The sequence below is a fragment of the Colossoma macropomum genome, unplaced genomic scaffold, assembly GCF_904425465.1.
Source record: "Colossoma macropomum unplaced genomic scaffold, Colossoma_macropomum, whole genome shotgun sequence".
In the NCBI taxonomy this organism is placed as follows: domain Eukaryota; kingdom Metazoa; phylum Chordata; class Actinopteri; order Characiformes; family Serrasalmidae; genus Colossoma; species Colossoma macropomum.
Window position 1 is genome coordinate 15,618,969 of NW_023494796.1, and position 10,675 is coordinate 15,629,643.

Here is a 10,675-nt window from a genome sequence, read left to right on the forward strand (position 1 = left end):
ATGCAACGCGATATCCAGAGGCAGTGCCTCTTCGCAACATTTCAGCACGTACCGTTGCAGAGGCACTGTTCAAAGTAATCTCCCGAGTCGGGATCCCGAAAGAGATCCTGACTGATCAGGGCACAACGTTCATGTCACGCACATTACGCGAACTATACGAATTGTTGGGCATTAAATCGATTCGTACCAGTGTTTACCACCCCCAAAAGGATGGACTGGTCGAACGCTTTAACCAGACCCTTAAAAATATGATTCGGAAGTTCGTTCACGAGGACGCTAAAAATTGGGATAAGTGGCTAGAACCTCTGTTGTTTGCGGTGCGAGAGGTCCCGCAAGCCTCCTCGGGGTTTTCTCCCTTTGAACTGTTGTATGGGAGGAGACCTAGGGGCGTCCTAGACGTTATTAAAGAGTATTGGGAGGAGGCACCTTCAACCAGCAAAAATGAAATTCAGTACGTTCTTGACCTGAGAGCAAAACTCCAAGCACTGGGGCACTTAACTCAGGAGAATTTGCTCCACGCTCAAGAACGTCAGAGCCGCACCTACAACAGGGGCACTCGGCTGCGCAGGTTTTCACCGGGAGACAAAGTACTCGTTTTACTCCCCACCTCGAGCTCCAAATTACTCGCCAAGTGGCAAGGACCCTTTGAGGTCACACGGCGAGTGGGAGAAGTTGACTATGAGGTCAGACAGACAGACAGAGGCGGGGCACTTCAGGTATACCACCTCAATCTCCTTAAACACTGGAGGGAGGCGGTCCCTGTTTCTCTGGCGACGGTGGTTCCCGAGAGAGCTGAGTTGGGGCCGGAGGTTCCAACCAAGCTTGATCGCCCTCCGGTCCCCTGTGGGGACCAGCTCTCCCCGTCCCAGAAAGCAGAGGTGGCAAAGTTACAAATGGAGAGTCCCACAGTGATTGGAGTAGCCCCGTGGTGCTTGTCCCCAAGCCCGACGGGACTGTTCGCTTCTGTGTGGACTACAGAAAAGTCAATGCGGTGTCTAAATTCGACGCCTATCCAATGCCGCGTATTGATGAACTGCTCGATCGGTTAGGTGCTGCTCGTTTTTACTCGACACTGGATTTAACCAAGGGATACTGGCAGATCCCCTTGACTCCAGTATCCCGAGAAAAGAAGGCTTTCTCTACTCCGTTTGGGTTACACCAATTCGTCACCCTCCCGTTCGGGTTATTCGGAGCACCGGCCACGTTTCAGCAACTCATGGATAGAATTCTCCGCCCCCACTGTGCTTATGCCGGCAAGTGCAACATTTGAGGGCGGTTCTGAGATCGCTGAGACGGGTGGGGCTTACGGCTAACCCGAAGAAGTGTGCGATTGGACGGGTGGAGGTACGGTATCTGGGCTTCCACTTGGGTCACGGACAGGTGCGTCCCCAAATTGATAAGACGGCGGCAATTGCGACCTGTCCGAGACCCAAGACCAAAAAGGAGGTGAGACGGTTCCTGGGGCTGGCTGGCTATTATCGTAGGTTCATACCTAATTATTCGGACGTCACCAGCCCGCTGACCGATCTCACTAAAAAGGGAGCACCAGATCCGGTCCAGTGGACGGAGCAGTGCCAACAGGCGGTAACCCGGGTTAAGGCAGCCCTCTGTGGGGGCCCGCTGCTGCATTCGCCTGACTTTGCTCTCCCTTTTGTTCTGCAGACAGACGCGTCGGACAGAGGGCTGGGGGCTGTTTTGTCCCAGGAGGTGGAGGGGGAGGATCGCCCTGTGCTGTACATTAGTCGAAAATTATCGCCTCGGGAGACTAGGTACAGCACCATTGAGAAAGAATGTTTGGCCATCAAGTGGGCGGTCCTCACCCGCCGCTATTACCTATTGGGCCGCTCTTTCACCCTCTGTTCTGATCACGCCCCTCTCCAGTGGCTTTGTGGTTAGACATGGAGAACTGTGTTTAGTGTTCTGCAAAAAGTGTATAAGCAGCTTATAATGAGAAATAAATGCAGTGAAATGTGTTCGGGACTTTGCTGCACGGACACCTGAGATTCAGATATTCTGAACTGTCAGCACGTAGTAACAGTCAAACTGTATTACATATTTATTTTTATACACATGGCAAACTTTATTTCAACAATGTCCAAAATAAAATCTCCAAAATGTCAACTTTACAGGAGAAAGCAAAATCTTTCTTTATTTCTAATGAACGTTAATGTAATGAGTTTTTATTCCATGTAATTTTGAAGCATGTCTGTTGGTCCATTCACCATGAAATTTTCACACAATGTAAAAGACAGCTGATGAGCTCAAATGATATAGAAAAATAAAAATGACAATGATATAGAATAATAAATAATACACAATTTTTTTTGGACAGCAACAATTTATTCATCATTATTCAGTACTCGCTCCTTAACTGTGGTAAAATCACTGTAACACGCGGCCCCAGCTGGCGTACCGCTTTACTACACAACAACGATCATGTATTCCACTCTTTTCTATCCCAGTTGAGGCCATATTCATGAAGTGATGCAGGAATTTTAGCTCGTCTAAACACAAAAATCGCTAGGTCAGCTAAACACGGAGGGGGGATTTCTAAAACAGCGGCTTGTCTTTTACTAGAAGCGCTAATCTCTGTAGTGCCGAACTTCTGACAGACTTTGTGAGACTCAATTGAGATTCAAGGAGCAGGCCCCTTGCACAATGAACCAGACATCACCTCAGTAACTCCACACCTCCTCTCTCAAACACTTTTCTTTCAACAAAATGTATACACTCGCCAGTGTAAACATTCTGACCTGCGATGCTGAAAGCTGCCTGATGCCTGCCTATGTGTGGACTTCACCTAAAGGGCTCTCCAGGTATTCAGGCTTTGAGCTCTTGCAGTTCTGTTCAGTTTATTTCTATAGGGGTTTAGGCCTCAATTCTCTGCTAAGTTCAATTGAACCTCTTGCTATAGTGGTTTCCACAACAGCTATAATAATAGAGCCGTTTAAAAGACATCTGGGCCTACACTTCAAATGAGCAAACCAAGGACAACAGCAGCAGGGAAACCTTTCTAGGAACATGAGGAAGAACCAGTGAGAGGAAAAAAGACTCAAAAGAAAAAACAAGAGCATGAGGAAGAAACAATGAGGGGAACCATGAATCAAAATATGCCATTCTCCTATAAGTGGGAATGGCGAGTAAACCTATAGGTAAAAATGAGGATGATAAAATCTTAAGGATGTAACAACATAATGTTTTTGTGTTTTAATGTTATTGTGTTTTATGGCAATGTGCAGAAGGGGAGTCATAATTTCCCCTTAAAATGTGCCCTTTTATTAAAGAAACAGCAGAAAAAGGCACTGACCACACCCAAACTCACGGTGAGGTCACCAAGAGCTAGTTTCTCACCTCACCCATAGGTGACAACCCCCTAGACAGAATGACCCATGCCCCGGACACCCCATGTCACACAGAACACAAACACAAACCACCAAACGAACAATAACAGCCAAACAACAACAACAATCGTCTACTTTTTGGGTGGGGGGGGGTTAGTGTTTGTGGCTGCAGCAGGATAGCTTTGCATACCATGCCCTAAGTACCTGAACAGGCAGCAACAGTGTATTACACCACTGTTTGTACTTCAGCTGGTCAGCATGCAACAAAGCTGATGGATCAACACTAAGCTAACTGGATAAATTAGGTAGAAGTCATACTAGAATGCTAACATAACACCATGTCATGAAAGTAATGCAGAAGTCTAAAGTGAATATCTTTATCTTTTCTGTTCTTATGCAGCTGATTTTATACAGGTGGGCCTTTTATTCTGAAATATTAGCAAGAAGTTTCCTCTTTATTGGAAACACCTACCACTCACTGGTCCACACTACCATACCAGGGGTACAAATTTGCTGGACCAATTTAAAGAAGCTACAGCTTAAATAATAGTGATTTACATTCAAGTGAGTAAACAAAGTTAACTCACAGTTATGGTAATTACACTTACCACACTGCCGTGTCATGCTGTATATGCATTAATTAAAAAAGGAATATCATGCATATTCAATATATATTAATAATAAATACAGGGGCGTCGCTAGAGGTTCATGCATGGGGGGCTAAGCCTGTACTAGGGGGGTCTGGGGGCATGGTCCACAAAGAGAATTTTTTTAATGGCCCCAAAATATTTATGATGCAGTTTTAGAGCAGCAACAGCCAGAAAATGTCAAGTACATCAGCTGTATTAAGTATAAAAAATGGTTATCAAATTGGCACACGGTAAATCTGTCTCTTCGTAGTTTGAGTCAGTGTAACCACTTACAACAGGCAAAGGTACTGAAGTCAAGCAATGCCATCACCTCTCTTAGATAAGCTGCAGATCCTAAATATATTACATATTATTCAAACACTCAGATTATAGGTCAGTTCAGTCTCAGTTGGTACGATCAGAAAGAGCGTGATCTTTCTCTTTAGGCATGTTTAATAATCTACAAGACAGAATTTCACAGTCATGGTGACAAAGACTATATTTTCCTCTGTTAAGTTCAATTAAATGTAGTATTCACTTTAACCAAAAGGTATACAGCTCTCTCTCCCTCACTTTCTTCTTGATCACTAACCTCCATCAGATCTGCTCCTTCAGTCCTGTCAGTCCCCTCAGCTTCTTTCTCTCCCTCTTTTCCTGTGTTTAGCAATACTTTAATTTATTAAACTCAGAATTACAAGGAAATCACAATCAATTTAATTTTTTCTGCTTTAACTGGTAAAAATCTTCTCACCTGACTGGCCTTCAGCAGAGCTGCTGCCTCCTAATTTCCATCTACAGGTGGTACTGAAGAACTGGTAACAAATACTGGTGTCACTGTTCCGAAATACTGAAGAGAAATTTTACAACAAAGACTATAAAGAGCTGTCAGTAACGTTATTTCTGTCCCTCTTGTTCGTTCACTCTCTGCACTTACTATGAAGTGAAGTTAAACCACTGACTCTGTGGGTTAAACTGGCTGGCTGGTCAGCTAGTTAGCTAGCTAACGTCAGTGTTAGCCTGACCGCTTTTCTTCACCTCACTTAAACCCAAAGTTAATCAAAGTTAGCTGGACTTAACAAGCAACCAAGTAAACAAACACAGACATCCAGCTATACTGACCATAATGTGCCACAAATCCATATTGCGGTGGATATTCACTCTGTTTAACACGGTTTCACTCTGTATATTATCGATTTTGAATACAGTCCAATGTTTATTTTAGTGAGCTTTCACCAAGAACCCTGTCTCCAGCTCGGTTACCGGTCACTTTACCGAGCCTAAATAAAGACCCTCCCCCAGGTCTGATATGATTGGCTTACAACGTACGAGGTCTGATATGATTGGCTGAACGTTACGTCAGTCAATTTTTTGGTAGTGTAACAGAGGCAGCGCTGCGTTAGCGCAGCAGCAGCAGCGCCTCCTCCAGGTCGCGCCCCGCTATTGCATCCTATTGTGAATAAGAATAAATAATAGATGACCAGTAATGTACATTTAATTAGGAAAGGGGAGTTAAATACCATTTAGCCCCGCTCAAATTGGCCTACCAAAGCCCATAAATAATTATGATCATTAAGAAGAACAAAGAAGGACTATTAATGACTGTTACAGCATAAATTAAGAAACGATCATAGGACAGTAAAGAAGCGTTGAAAATGATTCCAGGGCAGGTTAGTGCTTCTTTTTGTCATTACTGACTCCAACTAAACAAAACAATCTATTTTGGCTTTAATTAATTAGTTTTAACCTGTAATTGAAAGCTGACCCTTATCATAATTTATATCTGATATCTTCTGCAGCTCAGCTATGTACTTGTTTCAACAACTATCATGTGACCCCTAAAATGTCTTGCGTTCAAATAATAGGGGGGCATATCCCCCTTGTCCGCCTGTGTACTTGCACCGTATACTATAGTACTGTGTGTGTGTTTACATTGTGCACTTCACTCAGCATGCTGGCTTATCTGCTCCAACCAAAGTGTCAGTGTGTGTTTGGACTCTGAATAGACACTGGGAGCAGGAAGAAGGCCATGGATTGTATCAGGTATCTCAATATTTCAACACACATGCACACATGCAGCTGGAGGTTTACTTTACCTACTATAAAGTTAATACACAGTGTAAAAGACAGAGACCAGCCTGCTAACAACAACAACAATTACTCTTTTCAACACAGAGAAATGGATAATGACAAAAGACATGGATTTATTACAAAGTCTTCAAAAAGACAAAGTGCAGTTCAAGGCTGGATTACAAAGCTTCTGAAAGGGATACGACTGCACCAGAGCCCATTCGAACAGCACAATGCTACCCTTCCTGGAAAAATAAAAATAAGTCCCTAGCGTGCAGCGTTCCGGAGATTTATCCTTTTATGTGTGACGTCTATTGATGTTGCATATGCCATCGTCGACCTGTAAGGTTTAAGTACAAGTTATTATAGTGAAGATAATAAGGTATGTAAGATAAAATGAGACTCCTAGTAACCACCAGAAAGACCTGGTAGACCACCAAAACTGTCCCCATCAGATAAACAGCACGTAAAGCTTTCATCTTTGAGAGAGAGGAGAAAATTAAGCTCCACTCTTGATTCAGATCTGAAAAAATCCACAGCCATCCTTCCACTGTGAGAAGACAACTCAACACTATGAGTCTGAAAGGATGCGGAGCTGTTAAGAGGCCCTGAGAAAAGGAAATAGACAAAAACAAAGAACATCTGCAAACCAAACAAAGTAGCTGCTGGTGTTTTCGGAACAATGTACTGACCACCCCAGAGGGCACACCTCAACATCTGAACGTCTTTGGGATTACGGATTGTAGGAAGCACAAAATACAAGCAACTTCTAAGACTGAACTTTGGAGATGTTAAAAATGTAGTTTCTATTTGAAAAACTGAAAGCAATTCCTATAATAAAGGCTTGAACGTTACTTTCCATCATGTATAATTCACGTTACACCCACAGAGATCATTTTGGAGCATATGAACACATATTTATGCACGATATTTATCATTTTATATATTTATCAAATATATAAAAATGCATATACTCTCTACCGAGAGTGAAAATCACACTGTTGATAGTGTTAATATGACACCGAATAGTGTTAAAAGAATGCTTGCAGTGTGCAATGTTACACACACTAGAGTTGTTCATCATTAACACTCCTGAAGCTGTTTGTACTCCAACACCAGAAGTCCCCCGACACTACTGACTGTCAGTCAAACTCTGTTGGAATAATATTTAACACTGATGATTTTATTGTGCAGCTGTGATTGGTCAGTAAGCTCACACAGGAAAACACTGATGGATCAGAGGGCTGATCTGCAGTGGAAAAAAATCAGAAATGCAGACTCCAGCCTGTTGATGCAGAATGTAAACATGATGTAAATGCAAATTAGTTATCTGATTGTATAGCTTTACTTAGCTTACTTTACATAGTGCAGCAACAGTAAAACCTCTCAAGGCCTTTACACACTAAATGTGATTTTTTTGCACAACAGTGAACTGAGCATGTGTTTAACTGATGGTATCTTGCCCACCAAACATGATTTTTAAGCATTTTTATGCAAAAGATTTTTGTGATCTTCACGGCCACCTCTACTGTTGACATGATAACAACCAAGATGACTGAGCTGTTCTGTTCCAGCAAATAGACCTTTAATACAAACGCTAAAAGGATCAGAATCTCCAAAAACAGCTCAAACAGGACTACAAACAGTGAGCTACATGTGGAAGAACGTAACATTTCAGCTTCTACATGCAGTGCAGAAGCTCCTCCTACTACTTTCACTTTTCCAAAATGGACAGTAGCCCAGTGTCACCATTTGTTGGTTCTGCTGGGAGCAAAGAATCAGATCTTATTTGTACTTAAAGACATTCAGCTAGTTAGTTTTGTGTTTCATCTCGTGTGGAGCTGCATCTCCAAAATCAGCTCAAACTCAGCTGAGATCCCAGCTGTAAGTGGAAGCACTCGCACAGTTTCAGCTCCTGAATGAGGTGGAGAATCACTCAGTTCTCCTTTCGCTCTTCCAAAGTGGAAAGTACCCTGCACACTGTTACAGTTGCTTATTTTGTGAAGAGTAAGGGACCTGTTCTGATGTAGTTGATATACACTAACTATATGGACAAAAGTACTGGGACACCTACACATTGTACCTACAGGAGCTTTTATGACATCGCATTCTAAATCCATAGGCATTAATGTGGAGCTGGTCTCCCTTTGCAGCTGTAACAGCTTCGACTCTTCTGGGAAGCTTTCTACAAGATTTTGAAATGTGTCTGGGAAAATGTTTTCATCCAGAAGAGCACAATCTCTGTTCTAGTTCATCCTAAAGGTGTTTGAAGGGGTTAAGGTCAGGGCTCTGTGCTGGCCAGTCAGGTTCTACCACACCAAACTCACCCAGCCATGCTTTTATCGGCCTTGCTTTATGGGCACAGTCATGCTGGAATAGAAAAGGGTCTTCTCCAAACTGTTCCCACAAAGCTGGAACCATACAATTGTCCAAAATGTCTTGGTTTGCTGAGGTGTTAAGATTCCCTTCACTGGAACTAAGGGGTCTAGACCAACCCCTGAAAAACAACCCACATAGCATTAACCCTCCTCCACCAAACTTTACAGTTGGCACAATGCAGTCAGGCAGGTAACGTTCTCCTGGCGTTCACCAAACCCAGACTCATCTATCAGACTGCCAGACAGACAAGTGTCATCATCACTCCACAGAGTCCAGTGGCATCATGCTTTACAAAAAAGTTGCATCATATCCCATGTGTATAGATTTGGCGCAAAAAAAAAAATCATGTCCAAATCCGTCACGTTTTTACATCACGTTTGGTGTGTAGCGGCCTTAAGGCTGCCATTGAAGCTGAGTAGTTGGAAAGTTCAGCTTTGTTTCTCTGAAAGCCAGAGAGCTAAAGCTAAACACGTGTCCCCATCCTCCTCTGTGCCTCAGCTCTATCTGCATCCTGTCGCATTCGAGCACATCAAAGCGCTTCCATTCATTTTCATCCGGGGCAGCAAGACCTTCCTTTAATCCTGCCACATAAGAACACACGCAGATTTTTGTAAAGTGCATTTTTAGTAAACACGGAGTGGCTGTGTGTGTGTGTGTGTGTGTGTGTGTGTGTGTGTGTGTGTTGTTGCAAGGCAATTTCATCTCAGTTCCCTCCTGCTGTGTGATTGTTAAGCACCGTTCCCTTCATCTTTCATTCTCTTTTGCTTTCGTTCTCATTCAAATTCTCTCTCCCTCACACACACACACACACACACACACACACACACACACACACACACACACACACAGTCAAATAGGACCTTCTTTTAAACTACGCTTATTTTCAGCCCAGTGAATTGAGCCAAATGTTTTAAATATTTCAGTGGTTCCACAACAATTCATAGTCAAGCATCAATATAATTGATTCTAGAACTCTAGAAGTAGAAATTTTCAGCAGTTAAACAGTGCAGAACCATGGCTATTAGACTTAGACCTTCAAAACCCCATTGCGATGATAATGCTAATTTCTGCTAGTGCTCTATAGGATTCCTTGTCACATTAGCCAGATGAATCAGATGCTCACATAAGTAAAATAATTGGGTTTTATTAACAACAAGGCAAGCCAAATGAGTAGTCAATAAGCCAGGCCAGGTCAGAACCGTGAGGGCAGTAAGCAGGTACATAGGGAATCAGAGATCAGAGTACATAAACAAGCGAGGGTCAAAAGCCAGAGAAACAAATGATACAACACCAAAGTCTGAAAGCAGAATCCAGAAGAGTAAACGAGGGACAAATAACACAGGAGACATTAACTGGAAGAACACTCACTATGCAAAAGACAAGCCTAATGGCAATACTTCACAAAGAGCCACTGCTATTGAACAGGTATATATACAAACAGAGATAATAAGCAGAGGTGACAGCTGTTAGAACTGAGGGGAGCAGGATCTTTGTAACTGATTGTGATTAGTTAGTGTTAGGCTTGTGACTGTGACATCAGAACCAGACAAATTATGTCAGATGTTGGAGCTGGGAATGACGTCACACCCAAGTTGATCGCGTTCCAGTAAAACATTGGAAAAACCAAACTGGATGCCTCCAAGAAAACCTTTATAGTTCTTGCTCTTTTGAAACACAGACAACTACTGCACAAAAATGCGGTCCACCTCAAAAATATCAGAAGAAGAAAGAAGACTAGAGTGTATGTTTGTTTTTTCACATACTTTCTGCTGATGCACGATGCAGCCATCTTGGATTCAGAGGTCGGGGTTGCCGAGGCTCTCCCAAGTTTCCAAGTAAGCATTCGGACGTTCCAGTTGAAACTTCCTACAAGGAACTCGGAAATTAGGACTTCCCAGATCGAATGAAACTAAATTAAGCTACTTTAAGGTGCACTCATTGCTGAGCTCAGTAATGCTCTTGTGGCTGAATGCAATCAAATCCCCACACCAATGTTTTAACATCTAGTGTAAAGCCTTCCCAGAGGAGTAGACTGTTACTGCTGAAAATGAAGGGACAAACTCACAATTAATATCATTGATTGCAGAAGAAGTGCTGCGTAGCGCTGTTGTCTCACAGCAAAAAGGGCCTGGGTTCGACTCCCGGCTGGGCAACCAGGGCCCTTTCTGTGTGGAGTTCGCATGTTCTCCTCTTGTCTGTGTGGGTTTCCTCCCACAGTCCAAAGACATGCAGTCAGGCCAATTGGACATGCTGAATTGA

The 10,675-nt window shown here is 43.0% G+C and overlaps 1 long non-coding RNA gene across 1 annotated transcript; it reads right to left on the reverse strand.

Moving 5' to 3' along the window:
• Positions 1-4,106: 4,106 nt before the first annotated feature.
• Positions 4,107-5,208, reverse strand: LOC118816915. The gene is made up of 3 exons (XR_005007913.1): positions 5,090-5,208; positions 4,722-4,817; positions 4,107-4,624 (listed from the first exon to the last, which is right to left on the reverse strand). It is a non-coding gene; the product is annotated as an uncharacterized LOC118816915 (long non-coding RNA).
• Between the last annotated feature and the right edge of the window lie 5,467 nt (positions 5,209-10,675).